We start from the raw sequence: 11,776 nt of genomic DNA, 5'->3' as shown, positions 1-11,776 counted from the left end.
TTTATACTCAACAGCTGAGAATGGGTCCTTTTGTGTGCTGTGCTTCTACAGTCAGTGAGGACGAACTAGATGGGGAAGTCTACTCAGAAAAGGCAAAAGATATGGGAACAGGATCAGGAGTCTTGGCATAACAGGCAAAGGATGATCTGCAGAGAGGAGATAACTACCAAGAAAGGTCAGAAGACACAGAAGTGGAAAGAACAGAGGCAGGGTGGCATGATATGGCTGGGGTGAGAAGAACAAAAGAAAATAGCAAATTAGTGGTAAAAATTGAAACAGAGTGAATGGGATGGAAAAGCGGGTGAAAGTACAATCATCAAGGAACTATAAAAGACAGGAACTCAAGAAGGGAAGCAAGAACAGAAATAAAAAAGAAAGAGAGGGGGTCTCTCTGTTTGTGCAGGAGAGTCCCCAACACATCACAGAACAGAACTCATAGTGCCTGAATCTAAGCATTCCCTGACAGTGTAGACAATACTATGCTACTGCATAGCACCTCCCATTCTCAATGCCTGGTTCAGTTTTTTCTAATTGCATTAGAAAATTCATTAGACTGTATTGAAAAAGGAAGGAAATCTAAAATTAGAAACAGTGCCTGTGAGAAAAAATTCAGCATGGTTGTATGCATCTGAATTTTTTTACACAGTATAATTGGCTACCACATAGGGATGGATAGACAGACAGACAGATATCTATCATGACTGATGGTATCAGAACCATTATACTTCCTTTCTTTCTGAAAATAATCATTCAGAAGTCATAAAAATTAGCTGAAGCCCAATTTTAAAGAAAGATACAGTAATAATAACCCCTGGATCCATCACTAATCAGATCCAGCCTTTATAATTAATTCCTTTCCTTGCAGCATAATATGCAAAGGCTATCTTCTTGTTTTGACAAGAACTAAACTTACAAAGCTATGCCAGTGAAAGCCTTGAGAGTTATCTTTAGTTCTCTGCTTCTTTTCTTCTGAATATTTGATTGGTACGATTTTGGCAGTAACTGAAAACTCTTTGTATATACTGAATTACTAACAGCTCAAAACAGTTTTTCTTTAAATTACAGTAGCAATTTAATAATTAATACAAAATTACAGTAAAGACATAAAGAAGCAAATATAAGAAAAACAAAATTTTCTTTCCATTTCCAGTCTCCCATATGTGATGAAAGGACCATCACACTCTTGATGTATTCTCCCCACACAGCACACATACACAACCACGAGTAGTGAGACACAGGACTGAACTGTCGTTTACCACGTGCTATAGTGATGATGTGAGTTCCATTATTAACATAAAGATGACAAGTCCAATTTTTTTATATAATTTACAAAACTAATCACTTTTAAAAAATCATTCTAGAGTAAAAATCAGTGTTCTGTGTGTAAAAATTCTGAAACAGAATCTTTAGATATTTTTGGAACAGAACATTTCCATTCCTCATTGACATGTTCCCATAGAAAGTTTCAATTATCACAAAACAGCACTTTCAGATGGAAGAAGCTGCTGTGAGAAAACTCCCGACCAGGCCTGTTCCCGCTCAGCTGCTGAAAAGCTCTGCAAAACTCCCAGCTTCTCCTCCTGCCGGAATCACGCTGGAGCGCTTGATCCAGACCCGCAGCGCCTAACGAGCACTTTCCTCCTTGGCCAGCAGATGGCACAACTTTTGTCACAGGGTTTACGATCGCCAAATTTTGTCAGGTTTGTCATCGCCAGGAATGGTTTAGTAGGCTTAACACAGCGTTTCTTCTGGGTGAGTAACACTGTAGCTAAAAACACCTCATCTGTGCAATCTGTTTTAAATATTAAGCTCTAGCAATAGAGTTTCGATGCTTGCCAGTTACTTACTATAAGCAAAGCATATAAATAACACTCTAAATGTAATTCCATTAACATGAAAAATAAGGGCTACTCCCGCACTAGAAAAATTGCATTCTTACTGATATAGATAATCGGAACTAGGAGTCTGGGGTATGAAAATATGTCTGAATTAAACCTCTGTTTACTTGTACTGCTGACATCCAGAGCCACATGATGGCCATTCTGCAGCTGTCTGAATGTAATGTGCTCCCTCCCCTGTTCATTCCATCTGTGACAATGGGACAAAACCCATATTTTAACTGACCATATGAAAAATTCGTCAGCTTTACTATGGATGGACTATTGGATTTTTGCCATAATTCAGACATGACCTTTTTATCACACTCAGCAGTTTCACTCATCCTCCAGTGCTATGTTCACAGTGTAAGCCATGAGAGAGAGCTGTGCAAACACCTGATATCAGAACATGTGGAGCATTAATGATGAACACTGCTGTTTGATAGGATGTAAGAACCCATTACTTTCCTTGTTTTCTCAGGTCTCTCAGCCAGTAAGATAATTGCTCCCAATTTAGGAATAACAGCTCTGAGGATAAATTAGTCTAAGTGGCTACAGAATTAGAAATGACACTACTACATGGCCATTGTAATGTAGACAGAGCTGTACCAAATCCAATGTACAAATTCCTCATACATTCTTTAAAAATAACAATAGGGATAAATATTTTCAATTCTGTAACCAGCTACTCACCCACAATTCCGAATTCTTCTGTGTTTACAAGACCACATTAGTGTAATGCAGCTCCCACAGTTTTAATTAAGCTTTATATGCAAGTTCATTTGGGAAAATGTAATTAATAACACAATGTTTCTACTGCATTCTAAAATAAGAGGAAGGGTGCATTAAGGAGTAAAGAGAAGGTTTTTCTAGTTGGATAAGGCATCTTGCTGTAATGAATACTCCCAATACTGCAGCTCCTGCAATGGTTTCAATCTGCTGCCCACTGAAAACTCAACCATAACCTTCAAAGAAGTAACTCCTACCACTATGGAGTAACAGGGATTAGAAACCTCATAGTGATTCTTTTCTCTTCTGCCATGACTACAGATAGTGCTGATCTGTGGGTTGAAGATCAGGCATTAAAATACTTACTTTACTCAAATTAAGCCACAGAAAATCACATTTCCTTGCAGAATCCAGAGTCATGCCAAAGGAGTATATTTGTTTTAAAAATGCAAAGACAAAATATATTTATGAGAGGCCCTGTATGAATTTGGTGGATGTTTCTCCACTTTCCACTGGATGCACTTAGCACAGGATCCAATAGACCATTTGGCTTGAAACAAAACAAATACTATAGTTTCAGTGAAAAACAAGGGAACAAAACAAGTCTGACTAAGGTAGAGAATGAACAAGGATGTATTTTTAACTGAAACTTAAATTACTATAAGAAAACTCAAACAATTGGGCTGGACAAGAATTGAGGATTGTTGTTTTCAAGTTGGGGAACATAATGCTTATCAACAGAATATCAATAGGAGCATGTTTAAAGAAAGACTTTGTCCTACATGCCCAAAACACATTTTTCAGTGCCTTGAAAAATCCACCAGACACAGGTAAAGGAACATTGCTTTATTTCTTATTCTAACTGTTAAGCATGTCAGCAGAAGTTAATTTCTTGCCATTTAATCCAATAGAAAAAAGACTAATGCCATAAAACATTACGAAGAAGTAAATCTACTATAACTGAATTATCTTCCTTTTATGTGCCAATTGTTCTACTAGCTGTATACTGACTAAAAGAGTAGTAATGCTCATAAAATTAATAAAAACAAAGGGGTATAATGGGACTTAACTCAGACTCTGCAAAAGAAAAAAAAATCAGTTCCAGAAGGAATCCAGAATTCAGACTGATTATTTAAGCAGTCTTGTGACTGCTAAACTAATCTCCCGTTTGAGTACAGAAGCCTGATTTTACATTTTGCTGAGAAGTCTGCGCTCCCATTAACCTTAAATAGCATTATGGGTACTCAGCATTTCAAAAATCAGGTCTTGGACCACTCAGCCAAAGCCTATCGTGTGGAAAGCTGATATTACCTGGAGTGGTTGAGATGGAAATTGAGCAGTGCAACACCTCAAAAAGTTAATTATGGACAGCATTAGCCATCAAAGAAGCTTTTGTATTTTACAGTGTTTTCAGAATTGGTGCAAGTCCTGGCATTAACTACAGCAGCACTAGTGGCTTAAGAGCTTTTTTTCCTGGCCCAAATAGAGAGATTAGAGTGTTCTGGGCAATGTTTGCCATACTTCCTTTTTCTCTTGATCACTCCCACAATATTAACCAGGTGGAAGACGCAGGCAAACCAAGCATAAACTACAAGATCACCTATTTCTTCAGAATTCAGTACAAACATGTGGACAGATTAGTAGATTTACAATCAACTCCTCTGTCTTGTTCAGCTTCATTAAGTTGCTTTTCTATCATAAGACAACAAAGATGCCTCTGAAGCTTTGACTCAAGTTGATAGATCTGTGGGTTGTAGCTGACAGTTTGGCATAGGAACAGCAGCAATATGAAGGTTATAATGTGGGTGCACTCTACTCAAGACATTTCTGTAACAGCACTACTGTAGCTCTGCTCTTACTCACTGTAAATACATACTAACCACCATCAATCCACCAACTGGAAGAAATAAATATTCATACTATTTGGAAATTTATGAGAATACCTTGTCATTTAGCAACATTGTGCTTCTGCCCATCCCTCTGCCAATGAAAAACTATTACATTGATCTTAGACTGCAACACTAACCATCCACTAAATATATATATAAGGCAACTAAATTTTTGTCTGGATAGGGCCCATCCATTCCTTGTTTAGCACTTATTCTACAGAGGTGTTTATTACAGTCATACTTGTTTGAATAATCATCTCATGTCTCTGACGAACCCAAACTGGTTTGACTCAGAAGTTCAGTGATCTCTTCTGAAATGTAGCACCTAATGTTCTGTGGAAATCAGTCCTAACACAATTATTCACTCAGCAAGGCATTATCAATTGTTTAGAGAAAGAGACTAAACCCCTTGCTGACACTGAACTAAATCACCATCACTTGTACTGCCAGAGGATGCCTCAGTCATGGATTAAGACTTGAACTTCACATGCACTGGCTCAGAGGACCCCCACAAACCTTAACAGGATGTTATCAACACCAAGTTGAACTGGGGAACAAAGTAAATTGAAATAATGTTCTAAAGAATGTTCTAAAGAATGCAGGAGAACTTTCCGTAGCTTACAAGTTTGGCAAAATTAAAATAAAAAATGATTCTGGCTAGTAAAAATACACTTGAACATCCAATTCCACATGACAAACTTTGAAAATGGAAACTTATGTATTCATGATTGATAGATCTCCCCCAGTGCCATTCATGACTGGGAAATGTATGAGCTAAACTCTATACACTCAAAAAATAACAATTTTACAGTGAGAGATGGTAATACTAAAAATAAAAATCGGAATCCCTAACATTTACAGACTGAATTACTCAGTCTTACTATCAGGCTGCTATAGAAAAAAAAAATCACTCTGACCCAAACTGCAAACAGACCAGAGGAGAACAGTCAAACACTATTTGATAAATGGTGATAAAGTGCAAAACAAGAAATTGTGAGAAAGGGCTGATCTATCCAAGCACACTCAATAACACAGCAAACAGATGGTTAAGCAATATCAACACAGGAGTATCAACATAGCTAAGTCAGTGTTCTCACTGCCTCCACAGTTTGTTTTATTCTCCTCAAGGCCCCACGTGCAAACATGGCAAGTGTGCTGGGTTTGCTGTGTAGGGCACATGGGTTCAGACACCTCAGAAACATCCTAGTGACTGGGAGAAGGAGCAGGTGAAGGACAGCAAAAATTTGTATCATGATAGACAGATGTAGAAGCAGCAGCAGCATCTTTTGCATGAGTGTGTTGCAGATAATTCTGTAATGATATTGAAGTCTTAAACTACTACAAAGCTTACTCCATTAAAGAGATCCCACAGAAAGCATGTCTGATGTTGGTTCTATAGTCAGTATGCTTGAGTATCTAATATTAATTTTTATTTATTATACATTTCCACTCAAAAGACATCTACTTAGATAACAGAAGACAAAAGAGCATTGATAAGAGGTTGATAATACATCAAAATATCACAACAATCTTACCACAAAACACATAATTTCACTTGCATTTTGAAAGGTTTCACAGCACTGCACAGCTGAATGTAACAACTGAGACATTTTCATACATAAAAACCATATTCATCAGCTCAAGATTATGCTGAATTTTTTATTACCATTTTTTCTTCTTGTTTATCTCTCTACTGAGTTTTTTCATGGCTGTCTTTACCCAGGGTAATAATGTTAATGCCCAAGTAGTATCAAAAAGCAGCTACCTTGAAGCAGCAGTGAGTATTTTCTAAAGGAAAAAGTCACTCTTCTTCTCCCTCCTTTCTTTGCAGCATTTCCTCCTGAAAGCATGGGAGTGTGCTCGCTTGCTCATCACTCCTGCTACCCTAAACAACTGAGATAGCTTTGTTCTTCTGCACCAGCAGTTCTGCTCATGAACACTGACACTGAATTTCCTTTTTTAGACAGCAAGGACGCAGACTTTCTTCCTCTTCTCCCTCCCCCTGCCTCGCCTCCCCTCCCCCTCCTACAGTCTTTGCTGTGCCCTCATCTTACCTTCAGCAGCACAAGAAATCCATGCTGCAGTTTTTTTTTCCTTGTTAGCAGCTCTATGGCAACAGCAGTTCTGAGGCAGCAGTCCTTTACAGTTCTCACTTCATTCTCCTTCCCTCTTCATAAAGATACACAGCCTGTTAGCCCAGGAAATCAGCAAAGACAATTGTGATGTGATTAGTAAATTAGTAAACACAATTCCACAATTATCCAGGAAAAAAGTGTGTCCCAGGGGGTACAAAGTTGTATTCCCAGAAGAGATGAATATTAGCAATGCAAATGAATAATAGTAAAAGGAAATCAGAGAAATTCTTTTGGGTAATTAACTGTAAAATCATCTTTGTGATAACGCAGCTTTCTTGGACAGAAAGGTGAAAAAAGAGAATTCTGAGCTTAAGATATACACAGTATTATATTCAAATAAAGTCCTCTAAGAATTTATCATTTTTTGACGGAGTCTTTATTTGTTATTAGTACATAAATTAAATCAGTGCTTTGTTTGTTAAAATCCTGCTGAAATAAAGGCAATAATGGCATACAAAATCTTATAGTCTTGTAACCCATGGAAAAGTATATACCAGAATACATTCAGAAATGTATTTATAACACTAACCTTAGAGAACAAAAAAGCAACAAAAGAAAAACTACCAGTAATTGGGTAGTTACTGAGTATTATAGCATCTGCCTGCTTCAAAATCAGGATTTTCCTGATTTCTTACTTTGTTACTTCTAAATTAATCAGAACAATGAGCTACAAATAAATGCTGAATATGACAGCAAAAACCCCAACTACTTAAGACTCAGAAACAATTATTAGCAGAAGCTCTTTAATCAAAGCACAAGATAAAAATACTTTGAATAAAGGCACATACATTCTCTCTATATACTGCAAAAAAACTGCCAGTATTTTATAATCTAATCATTTTTATCACATGCACAAAATAAATCAATTGATATACTCCTGCAATTCAGCATGAATTTGCATTTCTCTCTCCTGCTGTGTAAAGAACAAAGATTTCTGGCCACTGCCAATTGCTGTGACATGATGTGTTAAAGTGCATGTCCTAGACTGGCCCGAGCAACACCACAGTTACTCCTGGCTGAAGTAAAGGGATCGCCTGCATCCTGTCTGTGCTTGCATCAGCCCATGTCCACACTTGCTGGAAAATGTGGAAAACAGGGGCAGGTATTCCTGGGCACGACCTGAGAGGAAAACATTGAATTCCTTGCTAATCCAGCACCTCACATGTTCATTTTTGTTTCATCTGGCAATATTCAGTTGGCATACAAAATAATATAAAATAGAGTCCTGGGATGGGTTGAAGCACAAACAACTGGGGCTAAGGACTGGCCTACAGAGGCTCCCTAGCACTAAACAGAAGCTCCAAAAACCAGAGTAGTTACATTTAGCAGCTCACTTTGCACTTCAGCTTCATGGGCATACAACTGAGACTCAGCCACAAGAACAACATGCATCTCTAACGCTGTTAAAGAGAAAAGCCTTTGAATAATTACATTTTTCATCCAAAAAAACCTCAGAAGGATTAACAAACAAAACAAATAAAATGATTAAACAAGTCAGAATGTTGATTAATTTTTAAAAATTTTTTTAAACTTTTCCCCACCCTGAGCTGGCTGCTTTTCAGGCTGAAGCATAACTCGCAAAGCAATCAGTCCCAGCTTTACAATTTACAAATTTGCAATTTACAAAAAAAGATTCTTCAAAGAGAGATAATAATTTCCATTTTACAAGAGATGAAAGAAGGGCACAAAGCTGAAACTACTCATCTATAGTTTCACATTGTGCCAGTATTAGTGACAGAAACAAATCTTGGGGAATCTGAACTATAGTTACCTGAAGAAATGAACAGTCTCAATTTTTTTTATGAAAAGTAAAGCTCAGTAGGAAACCTTCAGTTTATAGAAATTAAGATTTACCTTGAGGCCAATACTTCCAATCACACAGTTCATTTTATTAATGACAAAGTATTTAGCTTTATTGTTAAGTTTTACATGTTACAACAAGCTCTATAAACTGCAAAACACTGTTGTGAAGGTTAAAATACTCTGATAGAAAAGAAACAAGAGAATTCAGTTAATATACAACGCTGGATATGGACAAAAAGCACTTTTGTTAGGGAAAAATGAAATTATTTCTGTGATGTCTTGCTGCTTAGAGATGTACACATTTGAAACATTCTGACAATAAATACAGAGTGTATTACAGCCTGCAATACACTCAAAGGAAAGCTCTCTGTGCAGCGCTGTATCAGCTGATAACACCAGACATTTTGTTGTCACTAATTTGAGGTAGGCTCTCATACCTCACAGTGCTGCACACACACTCTGGAAAGCACAGTGTGTTTGTTCTGATGTCCAAAAGTGTGACTGGGATGAGGACGGACGGAGTCACATGGCTCGTTGCTGTCACCAGTCAGGACACAGGGCATCTATCAAGGTACACATATCTACAGCATACATTAGAGATTAGTACTTTTTTTTTACCACTAATGGGTCCTGTGAGTTTACCCCTGTAAAAGTCAAAGAACTGCTTGGCCTTTTTGGTGTTTTCATCTTGGGTTTGGTTCCCATGCATTACTTCCTCCTACTAAGCACATAACACTCAGCGTTTTTACCAATAAGGAAAAGTACTCAAGTTAAATACAGATATAGGTGTGCCTGTAGAGGCTGTTCCAAAACTTAAAACAATTGAAAACAGCAATTAAAAAACTCAAGCAATATCAGTGGATGGCAAATTTGTATAATCATGAGAACAAACAATGTGCAGAGATGGTTAACCAATAGCAGAAGGAAAACAGTTTTCTTCAAAATAATGCACAGGCTTATATTTACCTTTCTCTCAGAACTGGAAAAAATATTCTTTGCCAGTTGTCTCACAGAAATATATGACATGCAGTATTTCATGGCTTAAAAAATAAGTGTAACCACAACTGTGTCATGGTGTTATCATCTGCCACCTGGTTCATCTCTCAGCATTATTTACTTTTGTAATATAAAGAACAGACTCTACCCTGAAAGTAACCTGCAACTTCTATCAAAGATTTCTAGGCCTCCTTCCGTTACTGATCCCCACATTCTTCAAGGATTTGCTCATGCATAACCTCTGAGAAAAAATATCACCCCCACATTAGAGAGAAGAAAACTGAAGTGCAAAAAGAGTCCTCATTCAATGGCAAGTCTAATAAATATAATCTACTCAATTTTAGTGCTAGAGTTCCAGTCTGTGGTCACACTAGGAGTCCTTAGCACAACAGAGGAACAGAACGAAGCTGATTTCATGTCCTGGGCTTGACTACAAATCTTGAAAACTTGGAAACAAAGAATCTAAGTGCTCAATCAAGAAGAACATTCAAGACGTAAAACTGTAATTATTGAGTTTTATAACATGCAGAGGCCTGGATAACCACAAAAATCATAGAAAGAAAAGCATATTTCTGTTTCAAGTATTTAGGTTAAGATTTTATTGTGCCAACATTTTTCTTATTACCAGAATTGTTACTAAAATTACAAGACTACCATAAGTGAGTCCATATGACAGTTTTCTTATGTTACACTCATTTAAAGAATTAACAGTAATTTACATACTTCCACTAAGAAATTAAATACTGAGTTTCTAGAATTAACCCTAGATTTTATTAGAAGATCAACCAAATGCTAACCAAAATAAAAGGGAAATTTTTCACAAATTTAAAGTTTTGGATGCAACTATACCCACTAATAAAAATAAGTAGCAATTAACTTCCCTTAGTTCTTTAGATTTTTTGACCCCCTGGGAGAGGGCTGAGAAACCAAGGCTCCTCTGAGGGCCCAGAGCACTTCTGCCGCTTCCTTTTCAGCAGCAGTTTACAAGACCTGTCCCACTGTATAGAAGAAACACCATCTTTCTTAAAAAATCAGCAAGAACTTCATCATTCCAGGGTAAGAAATAACTAACAAATAAGTCCAAACCTCTGAATGTGGGAGGGTCACTACAAGTCTGAATTTAAACTCCAAACTCTAAGAGGAGATTAATTAATGGATGAAGAACCTGAAAGATAAAATTCACACAACTTTGATGTTTCTTAAAAAAAAAAAAACAAGTAAATTAGTCTTAAATACTTTAACAAATTATTACAATAAAAAAAATCTAACTGGGAATGAGAGAACTGAAGCTAAGAAACAAAATTCTGCACAACTGAAGCAGGAACACTCCTTGGAGACGTGTGCTCCAAGCAATTAGGAAGCACAGGCCATAAACCACCCCACAAACATTTCAGACAAATGAGTCAGCTGGCCAGCAAAAGGCCCCATCCACCCCACATCCTCTGCACAAGCCTGAATATCTTGAATAGACAGAGCATGTGGGGCAATTAAATCAACCAAAGCAGTTTAAATCCCACTGTCTTTCCATAGTGCTTGGCACCTAAATAATTTAAGCATCTTTGAATATGTTCCTTATTGGCCTAGTGCAAAACTATTCAGTGAGACAGAACTTGGAGAGACAGAGAGAGGAAATTCTGGATGTACTTTCAATTCACTCAACAGGGACATCACTAAGATTTCACAACACAAATTTGACTACAGTTACAAAGACTAGAAATATCTGTCAAAACATAACAAAGTTGTAAAATAACTTAAAAAAAGGATGACAAAGCAGGCCTAACAACCCAATGTACTAAAGTCATCATAATGTGCATTTCAGATTACACTGAGGTAGTACAGAATACAAAGCCAGCATTCTCAATCCATTAAAAACACTGTATCTTTTACATTCTTATTGTTCAGCTTTTTAAGATTGTAATTTCAATTTCAATTGAAATGAAGTGACCAAAAATGCTTGCTAGCATTAATGACACCCTGACTGCATTTAAATAACAAGCATGGGACTCCAGGAATTTGGACTTTCTTTCTCCTCTGGAGGTTTTCCAGAACCTATCCACTCCTACATCTGAGGAAGCATGCTTTTGTTTAGGCAGGATCCTTTGGGACTGCTGAACTGAAAATATCACTTCTTGCTAGCAACACCCTAACAAGCCATCTTGATCCTTAACATGACCTACTGTGAGCAAACTGTCTGTTTATCATTACCTTCCTTGCCCTGCCAGTCATGGCAATCAAATAATACACAGTCTGAACCCTGGCAGCAGACTTAAAAATGCAGGAAAAGAATTCTGGGATCTTGCAGGTTTCCTATGAAGTACCTGGCAGTTTCATGGCAAATTCAAATCAT

The sequence above is a fragment of the Vidua chalybeata genome, chromosome 10 (genome assembly GCF_026979565.1).
Source record: "Vidua chalybeata isolate OUT-0048 chromosome 10, bVidCha1 merged haplotype, whole genome shotgun sequence".
In the NCBI taxonomy this organism is placed as follows: domain Eukaryota; kingdom Metazoa; phylum Chordata; class Aves; order Passeriformes; family Viduidae; genus Vidua; species Vidua chalybeata.
This window is presented reverse-complemented; position numbering follows the sequence as displayed.